Source organism: Eschrichtius robustus, chromosome 7 (genome assembly GCF_028021215.1).
Source record: "Eschrichtius robustus isolate mEscRob2 chromosome 7, mEscRob2.pri, whole genome shotgun sequence".
Lineage (NCBI taxonomy): Eukaryota > Metazoa > Chordata > Mammalia > Artiodactyla > Eschrichtiidae > Eschrichtius > Eschrichtius robustus.
In genome coordinates this window covers 102,083,904-102,100,823 of record NC_090830.1, presented here as the reverse complement: position 1 = coordinate 102,100,823, position 16,920 = coordinate 102,083,904, and the positions used below count along the sequence as shown (strand labels likewise).

Genomic DNA, 16,920 nt, shown 5'->3' with positions numbered 1-16,920 from the left:
CTCATCTCTGTTTTTCCAGCGCGTGCATGTATTGGTGCTCAGCTACTGTTGCACGAAAGAAATGAAGATCCCCTAGCCCTGGTCCTGTAGGCAAATCATGGAGTGACTTTGGGCAAGTCACTTGAAGATCAGAAGATTCTAGTCTCAGCTTCCCCGAGTCTAAGGTACACTATTTTTCCTTCTCATTTTAATGTTTCTGAAATAAGATGTGATCGGCAGTAGATGCATATATTTAATATCCTGGAGTTTCTTAATTTTTCCTTCTTCCTGAAAAGTTGTTTCTAAGTCCATGAGGTAACTTACAATCTCTGTTATTTTAGGGTTGTGGGAATGTGGTAATCAATCCCTTGAGGAGTGGTTTGGAGAATGGGTAATGCCTAATAACTCACTTTGTGAATGGTAGAGTTCTGTATAAATATGAAAGATCAGAAAACTGCCCAACTACCTCTGCAGGGTTATTTCTTAGAGATGCTCAGACAGGGACGTGAGAGTCTTCTGTTCAATAAAGTTGGTGTTCTAGGTTATGAGAATGTACATTTCTAATCTCCCCATTCTCCCGATAGAACTCAATAAGCTATTTTCATTTTGAATTAAAAAACAAAGAACATGGCTCTTAAACATTTGAATTTTTCTTGAATTAGGCCTCGGCAAGAACTGTTGGCCTGTCATGGATTTAGTGGATTCCTGGCCATTATTGGAAATATCACATTGGCCACAGAACTGTTGTAACTTGAACAGAATGTTAATCCAAAAAAGTGCTGTTTCAAATGGGAAATTACAATGCCACTTAGTTCCTATGATATGCCGGGTAATGAGGGGATTAAAAACAATTACTCACACTGTTGACCTAAAACAAATAGACTGCCAGATATTTCTCTAGCAAAGATGGGTTTATTCAGGATCAGCAGAGAATTGCAGTTTGGGGTCTGCAACCATGGTGAGCCACGTGCAAGTCCCCTCACAGCCAGGGAAGGAGAGCTCTTTTATAGAGAGGAAAAGGAAGTTGGCAGGGCTCTAGTAAACAGAGTCCATGGCCTTTCACTGGCTGAGCTGTTGCCAGGAAAGGAGTCTTCCTTCTTCGTGTTGAGCTCTGTTACCATCACAGGGCATAAGTGCTCCCCTTTCTGGTCTCCTGAATCTTTAATTGAGGTTTCTGTTTATCAGGTTTTTACAAGACTCTATTCCTCTCCAGGTGGAGTTCAGTTTGGAGAGCCTTCAAATGGTGAAGGTTAGGCACTGAGCTAAAATTTCCCTTTCCAGCTCAATTCAGCCAATTTGCCCCAATAACTAGTGTGAAGGAGTTTACGATCTGGTAGGAAACAAGGTGGACATTTGTTTTGGTAAAAACAAGGTGCTAAGCAAATAACCAGTGGAAACAAGATCACAGGGGGAATATTTTTTTTCATACAAGAAATTGTATCAGTTGCTTAGAATATTCATTTCCAAGCCAATGGTCTGTCATAGCACTTAAACCAGGGGTTGCAAAATCAAAGGTCTTTGGGGCTCAAGTGTGAAGTAGCTGAGTTGTGACATAATAAGGTGGGTCTGGGCTATAAAATTGAGGAGAACATGTAAAGGTTCATTCTCTCACCATCCATCAGATACTTGAGTTCTGTTCTCGGTGTCAGGGATATATCAGTGAACAAAACAAACAAAAATCCCTGCCCTGGAGTTTACATTCTAATTTGTTGCTGCCTTGAAAAACAAATAATTAGGCCAGTTAGAATTATCTCTAGAGTATAAATAAATGAATCAGATTCATTGATGTGTTCCTGTGAATAAATTGCACAGATTTCAGTTTTGTTAGCTTTTAGCCCTTTGTCACATAGCTAGCTAATATGTCTGGATAAGCGAGATTGTTGTAATTATAAGTCAAGGTAGCTTCTTTTTGGCATTCTGCTTGGGCTTTTGCCTTAATTTGCCAGATAATCACAATTATAAAATATTTTTGGCTCTACAAGGCAGCACCTGGTTTATTTAATTTTAATTTTAATTGAAAGTGAAGCATTGTGGAAAATCCCATCTCTCATTGTATTGATTGTGATGACTTTCCGAGGTTAACTAATGATGGCTGAGTGCAGTTTATGACCGCCCTAGTCAGTGGATCCCATGGCCAGGGCCAGAGAGCTGTGAGCTGAGCTGGGAACTCCCCCAGGAAGCCATTCTATGGGGAGCAGGGCTCTTGCAGGCCTGGTTTTCTGCAGGGCTTTCTGCAGAGTGACTGATGAGGTCACTAGAATAACAAGCCTGGGATCTTGGAGCTGGGAAACCATGTGCCTTTTCTTTGAGCTTCTTGTGGGAATATGGGGATAAGAAGCATTTGTGACTGCACTTATTTTCAATTTCCACAAATAGAACTTCTGCTGGGACTGTAAAGTGAAGCAAAATTGATAGTTTCAGAGAGAGAGAATGCAGGCTGCCGGCAGGGATTCGAGCCCTCTGACTCTGACTGTTTTGTGAAGTCTGTAGTGCCCAGGGGGACTGTTTTTAGCAAATTAATAGGTATTAGAGATGTGAATGTTTGTGGCCTAGACTCCTGTTTGAGGAGCTTCCTGGCATGTGCACCCAGGAGCTCCTGCCTTCTCCTCTATGTCGAGGGTGCTGCCCTGAGCCGGGACACAGCAATTCTGCCGAGCCGGGGGCTCAGCATTCTCAACCTGGGGGAGCCTGAGAGCGCTGACAGGTCATGAGTATTACAGAAGTGGTCTTGGGTTGTCATAATGAATCAGTGTACCCTCAAGTAATCACATCATCCAATGAACTTGCTGCCAAACACCTACTGGGTATCTTTACATTTACACAAAGTCCAGTGGGCACTTTTAGGGATGCAATGTTTGTGTGCTCCCCCCCCAATTCATATGTTGAAGCCCTAACCCCCAGTGTGATAGTATTAGAAGGTAGGGCCGGGACTTCCCTGGTGGCACAGTGGTTAAGAATCCGCCTGCCAATGCAGGGGACACAGGTTTGAGCCCTGGTCCGGGAAGATCCCACACACCGTGGAGCAACTAAGCCCGCGCTCCGCAGCTGCTGAGCCTGCGCTCTAGAGTCCGCGAGCCACAACTACTGAGCCCACATGCCACAACTACTGAAGTCCACGAGCCGAGAGCTCGTGCTCGGCAACAAGAGAAGCCACAACAATGAGAAGCCCGCGCACCGCGACGAAGAATTGCCCCCGCTCGTCACGACTAGAGAAAGCCCGCGCGCAGCAACGAAGACCCAACGCAGCCAAAAATAAATAAATAAATAAATTAATTAAAAAAAAAAAAAAAGAAGGTAGGGCCTTTGGGAGGTATTAGGTTTAGATGAGGTCATGAAGGTGGAACCCCATGACAGGATTAGTTTCCCTAGAAGAAGAGAGAGAAATACCTCTCTCTCCATATACACACCAAGGAGAGGCCATGTGAGCACATAGCAAGAAGGCAGCTCTCTGCAAGCCAGGCAGAGAGCTCTCACCAGAAACCGACCAGGCTGGCACCCTGATCTGGGACTTCCAGACTCCAGAACTGTGGGAGAATAAATGTTTGCTGTTTCAGCCCCCCAGTCTGTGGTATTTTGTTGTGACAACCCGAGTGGACTGAGACAGGCTCAGTACCTCTTCAGCAGGGTTGCAGTATTGTTCCTTTCTTCTTTGACTTCAGTGACCCCAGGCTCTCTCGGACTTCTTTTTACCTTTCTCAATTTCATTGCAGCCTCCTCTTCTTATCCTCTCCTAAAGATCAGGGTTCTTCAAAGTCCCCCTCTCTCTCCTTTTCTACCCACCCTCAGGACACCTTGTTTTTCATTTCGTAGTCTGGGGACCAGCATAGGCCTCACTCACCAACTTATCAGAAATGCAAATCTCAGTCTCCCTCCAGACCTGCTGAATTGACTCTGCCATTAACAGGAGACACCCACAGAAGTCTGAAAGTCCTGCTTTTAAAGATCTCTGTGACCAACTGTGTGCTCTGACCTCCAAGTGTATATTTGATCTACACACCAGATCTCTCTCCTAGGCTCTAGACCAGTTTATCCGACAGAACCTCTGGACTGTGCACTTCGAGGTCCCATAGGGGTATTGAACTTTACCAGTCCAGAGTCTGGCTCCTCTTTTCCCAATTATGCTTTCTCCTTTGGGCAACCAACAAAAGATAGGGTCTGTTCAGAAACTTTTGCTTTAGAACTCCCGTATTACTCCATACACCTGGTTAAATGGTTTCTTTGGGGTTAGTCAGGGCTAACTGGTCTGGCTGACCCATTGTTCAGCTGGCCTCTCCTCTGAGTGATTGGCGCCTTTATCCACCTCTTGTTAAGTATTTTGAATCTTGCCCATGGTGTCATGTTCAGTTAGTAACACTTCTAACTTTTTTCCTCCATAGTAAGTTTGAAAGTGTACAAGTACTGGGACTTCCCTGGCAGTCCAGTGGTTAGGACTCCGCACTGCCACTGCAGGGGCCATGGGTTCAATCCCTGGTCGGGGAACTAAGGTCCCGTGTGCCGTGCGATGCGGCCAAAAAAAAAAAAAAGTGTACAAGTACTGAATAAATATTTAAAATTAAGTATTAATCATTATCTTTGTTATTAATTATTAATATATTACAGGGACAAGTAGTTAATAAATATTTTTTAATGGTGTGGAAATTTTGCTGACTGAAGTGCAAGATTTTCAGAATATTTGTGAATGACCTTAATGAGTCCAAAAGAAAGATCATCAGGAATGTAGTGTGACCTGGTATGTCACATGATTGAATCATACAGCGTCTTTTGGGGAGAGAAAAATCAGAGGCGGCCTAACTGTCCAACAATAGAGGATTGGTGAACTCAATTATGGTACATTCATACAGTCAAATACTTTGCAATCATGTCTAAATGATCAGACAGAGTACCTTTATTAACAGCCATGGTATCAAATGAAGTAAAAACAGCAAATTAACAGATAGGATCATCATGGTGTTTTTTTTTTTAATTTTGGCAAAAAATACAAAATGTAAAATTTACCGTTTTAGCCATTTTTAAGAGTATAGTTCTAAAGACTCTGAAAAAGAATATATATATATGTGTGTGTGTGTGTGTGTGTGTGTGTGTGTATAACTGAATCACTTTGCTGTACACCCAAAACTAACACAACTTTGTAAATCAACTATACTTCAATAAACAAAGAAGAGTATAGTTCTGTGACATTAAAGTACATTCACACTGTTATGCAACTATCATCACCATCTATCTCCAGGACATTTTTTAAAATTAATTAATTTATTTATTTTTGGCTGCATTGGGTCTTCGTTGCAGTGTGTGGGCTTCTCACCGCCATGGCTTCTCTTATTGCGGAGCACGGGCTCTAGGCACGCGGGCTTCAGTAGTTGTGGCATGCGGGCTTCAGTAGTTGTGGCACACGGGCTTAGTTGCTCCATGGCATGTGGGATCTTCCGGGACCAGGGCTGGAACCCGTGTGCCCTGCATTGACAGGTGGACTCTTAACCACTGCGCCACCAGGGAAGTCCCTCCAGAACATTTTTTATCATCTCAAACTGAAACTCCATACCCATTAAACAATAACTCCCCATTCTCCCTCCCCCAGCCCTTGGCAACCACCATTCTCATTTTGTCTTTATGAATTTGACCACTCTAGGTACCTCACATAAGTGGAATCACACAGTATTTGTACCTCTGTGACTGGCTTATTTCATTTCATATAATGTCTTCAAGGTTCATCTGAGATGTACCATGGGTCAGAATTTCCTCTTTAAGGCTGAATAGTATTTCACTGTGTACATATGCCACATTTTGTTTATCCATTCATCTGGACACTTGGGTTGCTTCTATCTTTTGGCTATTGTGACTAATACTGCTATGAACGTGGTTGTACAAATATCTGTTCAAGTCCCTGCTTTCATTTATTTTGAGTATATACCCAGAAGTGGAATTGCTGGATCATATGGTAATTCTATATATTTTTAATTTTTTGAGGAACCATCATCCTGTTTTCCATAGTTGCTGCACTCTTGTACATTCCCACCAGCAATACACAAGGGTTCCAATTTCCCCACATCCTTACTAACACTTGCTAACTTTTTTGTTTTTGTTTTTAATAATGGCCATGGTAATGAGTGTGAATTCTCAGTTTTGTTTTTTAAAACTGTATTTACATACATATGTAATATAAAAAAAACTCAAAGGATTTATTCATTCCAAATAAAAGCAGTGCCTATTAGTTGGCAGGATGTAGCTGATTTTTGTTATCGTCTTCTTGCTCTATTCTCTCCTTTATCCGCATGAAGCAGGTATAATATGTGTGATTAAAAACGCTTGAAACTCAGAATCAAGCTGTATGAATTCAGAGGTTGACAGTACCTCCCGTTTGCCCTTGACTGTGAAGCCTTCACGTGAGTCCTCCTACTTGCTGACTTTGGACTTGATGCTGCACCTGTCGCATTGCCACTGTCCATGGGTGGAGGCCCTCCACAGATGCTCCAGTGCTGGAGGCCCAGCTGCCACACATTCCTCTGCCCAGTGAAGCAGACACAGGGCTTCTTGGCAGTGGATTAGACTACAGATATTGTTATAACCAGGCCTCAGCATGTGGCTTTCTGGTGCCCAAGTGCATCTTCTTCCCTCATTTTGATTTTTAGCACAAAGAAATCTCCTTTTTAGGTAGGTTGACTCAGCAAGGTTTTGACTGGTCATCTTGGTTGATTACAAATGAAAGGGGAGGCAGCTTTCTTCCTATTCTGTGAAATTATATATTTTGTAATTTTCCAAAGAGTTTTATGGCTTATAGCAAGTGCCTGTGTCAGCTGAAACAGCAGTAAAGATTACATATGTACCAATTCAGAAAGAATTGAAAGGAATCCTTTCATGGAGCAAATTACTACTACCTTTATGAAAATCAGGCTTATCCAGTTTACAATAATATAATTTATTTCTTTTTTTTTTTTTTCCAGTTACTATATTTGATCACCTACGGGGCAAAAGGGTGGGTTACAAAGTATGTTTTTGTTTTTTTGGTTTTTGGGGGGTTTTTTTTAGGGATAGAGAGAGTGATGAACCAGGGGACAGGTGATAAGGAAAGGCACTAGTTAAGGGCCTCTTTACACGTGATTGACTGTTTTAATCAATTATCAGTGACCTCTTCTGGGAGATTTTTTTCTTTTTGGTTTGTTTTCTCTTGACAAGATGATTTCTGGCTGCCTAGTCTGAGGGCCAAGAATTTGCAGCAAAGTCAGAGAGACTGTTGGAATGGTCCCAACTTGAGCTGTTAGGACTTGTGCTGGTTTTGTGTGGGTACAAGAAACAGTGGTAAGATGTGATGACTAAATTTGGGGCCTCATAGAGCTGGAAGCAGGTGATGCGGAGGACAGATTGTGTATCTGGGAGGCCCAAGAGTGATTCCACTTCTTAATCACACTACATCTGGATAAGACATCGCTGTTCATTTCATCTCAACATTTCTTGTGCTCGGTTTTCTCCCAAACTTCTCAAAAGAGAAGCAGTCAATGACTTTGCGGTTTGGCTTTCTGTCGCCTTCCTCCCTCCTTTCCACCCTTCGGGCACGTGGCCTCGCCTTCCTGCAAAGCCTCTTCCAAGGGCTGCCGTTCGCTTCCATCACCGATGCCCCGGCCCAGCACAGGCCTTAGTGGTCCAAATCATATGAGGACAATTGCAAACTCCCCTGCAAGCCCCTTTCCATCTGACCCGGGGCTTGTCTTCTCCAGTGACTCTGCAGTGACACCTCCTCCAGCCCACATGGCCCCCGTGGCCTTTACGGGTCACTGCCCATGACTCATCTATTCGTGTCTCTACTTTCTTTACACACATTTAGAAATCCATGTGCTCCAAGCACTTCCGGACGCGCCCTTCTCTGTCTACCCTCTGGGCGTGAAATCACTTCATGTTTCATCTACTTAATCACTCTGTGCTTCCACTTGGAGAAGGCACAGAGCCATGAACAGAGGTTCTTCTCAGGTTAATGGGATTTTACAGGGACCTTTTATAATTCTAAGTAGGAATGGCATAACAACCATGGATTGCATGGCACTACATTAATTGTTTGTGAGTTTTCTTTTATGCTGAAGCACATTTTGACCACCTTATTTTAAAATCTTTCTCAAATAAAACAAGGTTATGTTTATGTAATGAGGCTAGTCAAGGACCTACCACTTTAGTGAGGTATATTTAATGTCAAGGGAAAATAATGTAAAAAAAAAAAAAAAAAAAAAGGTAGAAGTCAGTTATGTGAGAAACAAATCATTTGATAGGTTATCATTTATTAAGATTTGTTATAGAAAGAGAGTGTTGCTTCATCGTCCTTCATGCCTGCTGTTTTGAATGACATGGGGCTGCTTTTGAGAACGTTCATCAGAGAGAAATGAACTAAGCACGTGTCTGGTTTGACAGGGTCCTTAGTACCAAATAGGAACCCCCTGACCTGACCTCCGCTTGTGGTTTTGACCTTGGGTAGAGCACATGTTTCCTGCAAGTTTTGCCCGTCACTGTCGCTCCTCATCTTTTCAATCATTGATGAAGGGATAAGAGAAAGCTGACTGCTGGCTTCTTTGGACAGATGGAGGCCTAAGTGATACAAAGTCAGGGACTTCTTTGTCCTCTGCCAAATTAATACTTACAAGCGTTGTGTTGGTCTCAGTCTGTGGCAGCCAGTGTGATTTGACAGCTGGAAACTTAAATGCATACTCCTTATGGAAGTGGTATCAACTGTATCGATGCCCGGCGGATGTATGGCCAAGATGATTGATGTTTATTTGCTTCTCTAATCCCAAGGGCTCCAGGCACTTGGCACATTTTGGATAGCTCTCCAGTGTGAGGCTCTGCAATGCTGCAAACTCCTGGGCAAGCGGCTTAACTCTGCTCAGGAGTGTTGCCCACCAGCTGGTGAATGCCAGTGGCCTCTAGTTCGCAGCTGGACCAGGAATATTTCTGGGAGCGTCACTCTGGCCCGAATTCCAGCCTCAAATGGTGGTTGTGCAGGCTGTGTACTCCCTACACCGCCCTAACTGAAGCAGGGCTTTCAAGCAGTTGAGGGTCTGGGCCGTGTGAGTAGCCAGCCTAAGTAACTGAAATGCAAAGCAACACGGTAAGGATCACGTTGTCTTCAATTAATTTTTCAATTTCAATAAATGTTTGTTTACTCAGGACCTGTTATATGTTAGGTATGTTCTAGGTGCTGGGAATCCAGCAGTAAATAAGACAGGCAAGATTGCCTCCCTCCGGTGCTTTGTGACCACCTAGAGGGGTGGGATAGGGAGGGTGGGAGGAAGAAGCAAGAGGGAAGAGATATGGGGACATATGTATATGTATAGCTGATTCAGTTTGTTATACAGCAGAAACTAACACACCATTGTAAAACAATTATACTCCAATAGAGATGTTAAAAAAAAAAAGATTCCCTCCCTCATAGAGCTTGTGGTTTTGTAGTGAAGACAAACAGTAAACAAATTAATGAATGGGACAGCTTCAAATAGTGATAACTGTGCTACGAAGAAAATGAAACAGTCTAATTTAGAGGTTGTGGGGACAGGGGGTATCATGCATTGTTATGGTGGGGAAGGGCCCTCTTAGAAAGAGACATTTGACCTGAGGTCTGAATGACAAGAAAGAGCCATTTTTGTCAAGACCATGGGGGTGGAGGGGTATTCCAGGGAAGCAAGAGCAAGTGCAAAGGCCCTGAGGCAGAAATGAGTTTAGCATGTTCAGAGAACAGACAGAAGACGTGGGAAGCTGCTTCAGCATGACTGAGGGGAAGAGTGGTAAGAGGTGACATTTGAAGGTACGAAGATGGTCCTTCAAGGCCTTGTATGTTATAAGGAGGATAGGTGGTATTCTCAGGGCAATGGAGAAACCACTGGAGTGTTTTAAGGAGGGGAGTGAGGTGGTCCGATAAATAGTGCCACCTTCCATCCAACTGGACATTTATGGTCCAATCTAAAAAGCCCTCCAAACTGTGGCACTGTGCCTGCTGTAAGAATGCTCTTGAGGGTGTTAGTCTTACATCACACTTTTTTCCCTATGAGGGATTGAGGAAAGATACTGTAGCGGCTAAAAGTCACTCTGTCTGAATTCCAGCCTCAAATGGAATTTGTGGGGACTCTGGAGCCAGCACTCGAGGCAGGGTTTAAACACCTGTGTGACCTTTGGTGAGTCACTCATTAATTTCTGTGTGCCTCCATTTCCCCATCTTTACAATGGCACTAGCAGTTTTAGCACTCACTTGGGTCATCGTAGAAAAGATTAAATGAATGGTGCCCCGGCATATGGTAGGCACTATGTAAGCACACTATTATTACTGTTAGGAAAAATTGTCTGGCTTTAGTTCAGCTGGTTTGTCATTACCTTATAGACATTACAAATCATGTATCTGGCTGGGTTTTCCTTTATTGGCTATATCTAGAAATTTTAAGGCCAACTTTTGTGGCCTCCCCATAGGAAGTGGATTGATTTTACCTGAATTAACATTCTCCTTTGTTCCATTTTATACAATGTTCCAGATGTTTTGTAGATATTTTACATATTATGTGTATTTGATAAAAATGTGGTAGATCATACATAGTTTTACAAATTATTTTGTTCACATAACTGTAACTATATATCTGGAACGACTCCCCTTGTCAGGAATTACACTTCAGCCAGTCGTATGTAAATGAGAGCTCATAGCTAATGTAATTAATCTCAGTCAGTTGAACTAGAAATATCACTATATTTTTACTGGGTGTTAACAGTAGTACTTGTTTCTTATTAAATTTTCAAATAGTACAGAAGTAGATAAAATAAAAATTGTACTTACTTTTAGCTTTATCTTATGTAGCCTGTGTGCCCTTATAATTTACAATTTGGGGGGAATAAATATGTAGTTCACATGCATACATAAAATATAATTCTGACCTCAATAGGAAAATGTTAGTTTATATCTTACTAGAAAGGGTCTTCTTTTTTATTTTAATAAATTTATTTTATTTATTTATTTTGGCTGCGTTGGGTCTTCATTGCTGCGCGCGGGCTTTTCTCTAGTTGCAGCAAGCGGGGGCTACTCCTTGTTGCAGTGTGCAGGCTTCTCATTGCGGTGGCTTCTCTTTGTTGCAGAGCACGGGCTCTAGGCACACGGGCTTCAGTAGCTGTGGCACGTGGGCTCAGTAGTTGTGGCGCACAGGCTTCGTTGCTCCACGGCATGTGGGATCTTCCCGGACCAGGGCTCGTACCTGTGTCCCCTGCATTGGCAGGCGGATTCTTAACCACTGTGACACCAGGGAAGTCCCGAAAGGGTCTTCAGAGAAACATGCTCTTAATGAAATCATTTTGGGTTTTCTTTCTCTTTCTCTCTCTGTTCTTTTTTTTTTTTTTTAAATTGGGGTACAGTTGTTTTACAATGCTGTGTTAGTTTCTACTGTGCTATACAGCAGGTTCTCATCAGTTATCTATTTTATACATATTAGTTAGTGTATATACGTCAACCCCAATCTCCCAATCCCCTCCTTTCCCCCCTTGGTGTCCATACGTTTGTTCTCTACGTCTATGTCTCTATTTCTGCCTTGCAAACGGGTTCATCTGTACCATTTTTCTAGATTCCACATATATGCATTAATATACGATATTGGTTTTTCTCTTTCTGACTTACTTCACTCTGTATGACAGTCTCTAGGTCCATCCACGTCTCTGCAGATGACCCAGTTTCATTCCGTTTTATGGCTGAGTAATAATCCATTGTATATATGTACCACAACTTCTTTATCCATGCGTCTGTCAGTGGGTCTTTCTCTTTCCGACGTCTACACACTTCTAATCCTTCAATCAGTAGCTGTACACAGGGTAGCAATAGCATGTAATAGGATGTGTGCTAGATTAGGAGTCAGGAGATCCAAATTTAACTCCATTCTGCCTCTAACCAGCTGTGTGCATGTAGGGAAACTTTGGTTCCTGAGACCCTAATTCAGCGCTCTTTTCCCTGCACCATGTGGAATTTTCCCCCTGTGCTTTCCAGTTACCCCTATTCACCATTATACTTTTCTACCTCTGCTGAAAAGACCTGGTCTTTGAGTTTTCAGAAAATTTTTTAAAAATATTTATTTATTTTATTTATTTATTTTCCTTATTTTTTTTGGCTGTGTCGGGTCTTAGTTGTGGCACACGGGATCTTTGTTGAGACACGCAGGATCTTTTCGTTACAGCACGCGGTCTGCTCGGGTTTCTCTGTAGTTGCGGCACACGGGCTTCTCTCTAGTTGTGCCTTGTGGGTTTTCTTTCTCTAGTCGTGGCACATGGGCTCCAGAGTGTGTGGGCTCTGTAGTTTGTGGCACGCGGGCCCTCTCATCGAGGCACGCAAGCTCAGTAGTTGTGGCGTGTGGGCTTAGTTGCCCTGTGGCATGTGGGATCTTAGTTCCCCGACCAGGGATCCAGCCTGCCTCCCCTGCGTTGGAAGGGGGATTCTTTACCACTGGACCACCAAGGAAGCCCCAGAGTTTTCAGAAATTTGATACAAAAAAATGCAATATACTGTAGTTCGATTTAAGAATAATATACATTTCTTATTGCTATGAATACTATATGTTAACTTCTGAATTTCCTGTTTCTACCTGTATTCTTTAAGAATAAATAAATAAAACCAAAGAAGCTTGATATTTTCCTTGACCCATGGGGAAAGTGTTTATCAACAGGGCGCATGACCAAACACATTAATTCTGAGCAGACACAGCGCGTGGATACTCTTTAACTAAAGTGCAGATTGGAGGTAGAGGCACGCAAGCCTCCTCTCCCTTAGTTTCGCTCCCTCCCCAGCTCACAAAGTGTCAGAACTTCCTGAGGATTCAGTGCTCAACCTCCCTGACATGCAGCTGCAACCATAAAAGGAGTTTACTTCCTGTCCAGCAGGTAGAAGGGAGTTGTAAGCTTTAGAACCATGCTTTTCTCAGCTCTTTCTGAATCCCTGGGCTCCATGCAGGTGGGTCAGGCTGTAATTTATACTTTTTTTTTTTGTTTCAGAACACTTTTTTCATTGTAATGGATTGATCGTAACCCCTAGTTTCCAGTTCAGTATCAAAGTGGACCTATGCACAGTCCCTCTTCTCTTGTATTTTATGTTATTTACTTATTTATATTATTTATTTATAATATTTTATTCCTTTTGCCCATTTATCCATGCTCAATCCCACTCTTTTTTTCTGTATATACATTTTTTTCTTTCAAATATCTTAATGCCACCAATCAGGTTAAAGACGGTTCCTAAATTTCTTGCCACTCGCGTAATAAATCCTGAAATCACTAAGAAAACTTTTGCTTAGAGTTGATCATATCCTTTTGCTTTTAACTGTCAGAGTCTTGTTGGTGTCAGAGTCCTGTTGGTGCCCTCGTCATTGCCAACTACCCTCACTTTACAAAGTTGGTTCAACCAGAGAGCTCTCTGAAGGACCCTTTATGAAGGCGGAGGGAGAATAGAACAGTTCACAGAGTTCTATGAAAGTATTTGAAGGACCTAGTCCCTCCTGGCCCTAGAACTTTGCTTACTGATGTTCTGACTTGGCTGCTGTGAGAATGACTGATCTGGAGACCAAAAGCTAAAAAACCAGAGGGGCTAGTTACATTTTCAAAGCGTTTTGCTCTTTTTTTCTTTTTTTTTCTTCTATGTAACTCCACCTAGATTAAGAAATAGAGCATTGCCAATATCTTAGAAGACACTCCGCCTCCAGCCCCACTTCTTGTGCGCTGGATCTCTTTGATTACGTTTCCTTCCCCCAACCTGGTAACCACTGTCCTATGTTTTGTGGACTTCGCTTTTGGATGTCTCTAAATAATACAATTTAGTTTTATAAAATTTTATAAAATTTTTGAGGATGGAATACCACTGTTCATATTACTTTGGGACTTGTTCCTTTCACTTATTATTAGGGTTTCTGAGATTCACCTTTATAGGTGCATGTAGCTGCGGTTCTTTCATTTTAATCGCAACATGGTATTCCTTTGTTCGAATTACTAATATTGATAGACATTTGGGCTTTTCCAGTTTGGGGTTTTTATCAGAAATGCCTGCATAAACACTCTCATACATGTGCTCTCATACATTTGTATATGCATTTCTGTTGGTATACACTTAGGAGCAGTCATGTGGAAATCCTGTCTTTAACTTTATTAGATAATGCCAAGTGGTTTTCCACAATATTTGTACCAATTTACACTTCCGCCAATAGTGTACGAGAGTTCTCATTGCTCTGCATCCTTGCCAACGCTTGGTATCGCCAAACTTTTAACATTTTTTGTTAGTGTGATGCATGTATGGTGGTATCTCATTGTGTGTGTGTGTGTGTCTGTGTTTAATTAATAGACTTTATTTCTTAGAGCAGTTTTAGGTTTACAGAAAAATTGAAGAGAAAGTATAGAGTTTCCATATACTCTTTCTCTGCCCCTCCATGATTTCCCCTATTATTAACATCTTGCATTGGTGTGGAATATTTGATACAATTGATGAACCAGTACTGATACATTATTATTATGATTATGATTAACTAAAGTTCATAGCTTACGTTAGGGCTCACACCCATCTTGTGTTTTTAATTTGTATATCTGATTGCAAATAAAGTTGAGCATCTTTTCATGTACTCATTGGCCCTTGGATTTCCATTTGTGTGGATTGCCTGTCCAGGTCCTTTTTCTATTGGATTGTCCTATTAATCATATTGATTAATAGGGGTGTCTTTTATATTCTTGATAGGAACCCTTTGTCGGTTATATATGTTGTAGATACATTCTTCCACTTTCTGTCTTGTCTTTTTACTCTTTTAATCATATCTTTTGATGAACACAAGTTCTTAATTTTAATGCAGTCAAATATATCAGGGTTCTTCCCATCATGATTAAGGGCTTTCTGAGCTCTGTTTTAGAATTCTTTCCCTACCTCCAGCTCATGAAGATATTATATTCTTAAAGCTTAATCATTTTGTTTTTCATATTTTGTTGTATAATACACCTGAAATTGATTTTTGTAAATGGTGTGAGATTGGGAGCTGTGGGGTTTTTCATTAATTTTGTTGGACACTCAAATGTGGAACATGTTTCTGTAGTGTTTCTTTCATCATGTATTTCTTCCTGTTTCCTCTGTTTTGGGGATACCTATTACTTGAATGTTTGATCTTCTGAACCAATGTAGTAACTTTCTTATTCTTTCTCTCTAATATTCTATATTTTTGTGGTTTTGTCTCCTTTCTGGGGTATTTCTTAAACATTGTCTTCCAATCCTTCCATTAAATTTTAAATTTCCACTATGATGTTTTTAATTCCAAGAGTTCTTTTTTGGTTCCTGAATGTTTCTTTTTTATAGCCTCCATTTCTTGTTTCATTTGTGCACTATCTTTTCTCTATCTTTTTGAAGATATCAACTAAAGTTTTTAAAAAAAAATTTTCTTTCCTGACCTTGTCCTTCTCTTTCATGCACTGAATTGTCATTGTCCTTGTTTCCTCTGAGTTCATTTCCCCCGCCGTTCCCCTCCTGATTCCCTCTATCCGAGCTTTTATATTAGAGGCTTTTAATTATCTGGTGATCTGTGGTTGTCTATTCATTTAAGAGCGAGATGCTAAAAAGCTGATTGGATGGAAGAATTGGTGAATTGGCAAGCTGCATTATGAATGAGGAGCTCTGGATCCAGCCGTTTTGCTGGATGTAGTTCCTGCATCTCCCAAGGGTTAGCACTTTTGCTCTCAGTTTGGTCGGTTTCTCCAAAGATACATCTCAGTCATTTGCCCTGAGGTCAGAAGCTTGGCTGCTAGTGTTCTGGGAGTCCAATGAGACCTGGGTTTGGGGACAGGGTATCTCACCTTTCAGTATGGTTTTCATTTAATCCCCTGTTTTCATATGGCGCCTCACCTTCCCCCTGCACTCCCAACTGTATCTGCTGTTCCCAATAACATAGTGTGTAGCATTTCCACAGAGTAAACACCATTCTCCCCCCAGTGGAGATGGGGAGGCTAATTGTCTCAGGGTGTGGGGGGCGAATTTTTTAAAAAATCTTATTGACGTATGGTTGATTTACGTTGTGTTAATTTCTGCTGTACAGCAAAGTGACTCAGTTATATATATATATTCTTTTTCATATTCTTTCCCATTATGGTTTATCACAGGATATTGAATATAGTTCCCTGTGCTCTACAGTAGAACCTTGTTGTTTATCCATTCTATATATAAAATAGTTGGCATCTGCTCATCCCAAACTCCCAATCCACCCCCCACCTCCCCCTTGGCAACCACAAGTCTGTCCTCTATGTCTGTGGGTCTGTTTCTGTTTCGTAGATAAGTTCGTTTGTGTCATATTTTAGATTCCACATGTAAGTGATATCATATGGTGTTTGTCTTTCTCTTTCTGACCTACTTCATTTAGTATGATCATCTCTAGGTCCATCCATGTTGCTGCAAATGGCATTATTTGATTCTGGGGCAGGCGCGGGGGGGAGGAGAACTTTTAAAGACTTTCCATCAATACTATTTTTAACCACATTCACCGCCTCTAGAAGTCCTCTGTTCCTCCATCCCTGAGTCTTTCTGTGATTCAGCTTACTCCTTATTGTATTCCTTCCCTGTTGGCTTAGGTTTCAGCGTTCTCTGTTTGGCTAAGTCCTATACCATCTGTTCATTTACTTCCCAGCTTCCAATATTTGGTTCACATTTCTTATCTGCTATCATCATCTTTCCTGCTCTCTTTATCTTTGTGGCTTATTTCTTTTTTATTCCTTTACCATCAGTGGCATTTTAGGAGACAGCAGAGATAAACGTGTGTGTTCAATCTATAATAAATCGGAGTCTGAATGTACCACAATTTATCCAGCTGATTCCCTGCAAATAGAAACTTATTTCAATGTGTTTGCAGTTATAAATAATGCTAATGCACCGTTATCCAAACATATCTGAGCGTATATGACAGATTCCTAAATAAATGTAGAAGTATTGGGTCAGAAGTT

General features: G+C 41.5%; 1 protein-coding gene across 4 annotated transcripts in view; it reads left to right on the top strand.

Moving 5' to 3' along the window:
* The window catches only part of SLC16A12 (solute carrier family 16 member 12), a 93,534-nt gene that overhangs the window by 16,425 nt on the left and 60,189 nt on the right, over window positions 1–16,920 (top strand). The window contains exon 1 of one of the 4 annotated variants that reach the window (XM_068548170.1): window positions 25–164. The exons of the other annotated variants lie outside the window; for them this stretch is intronic. The gene's annotated coding sequence lies outside the window, so the exon portion shown is untranslated. Of the gene's footprint in view, window positions 1–24; window positions 165–16,920 lie in introns of those variants that run through there. 4 annotated transcript variants of the gene reach the window in all.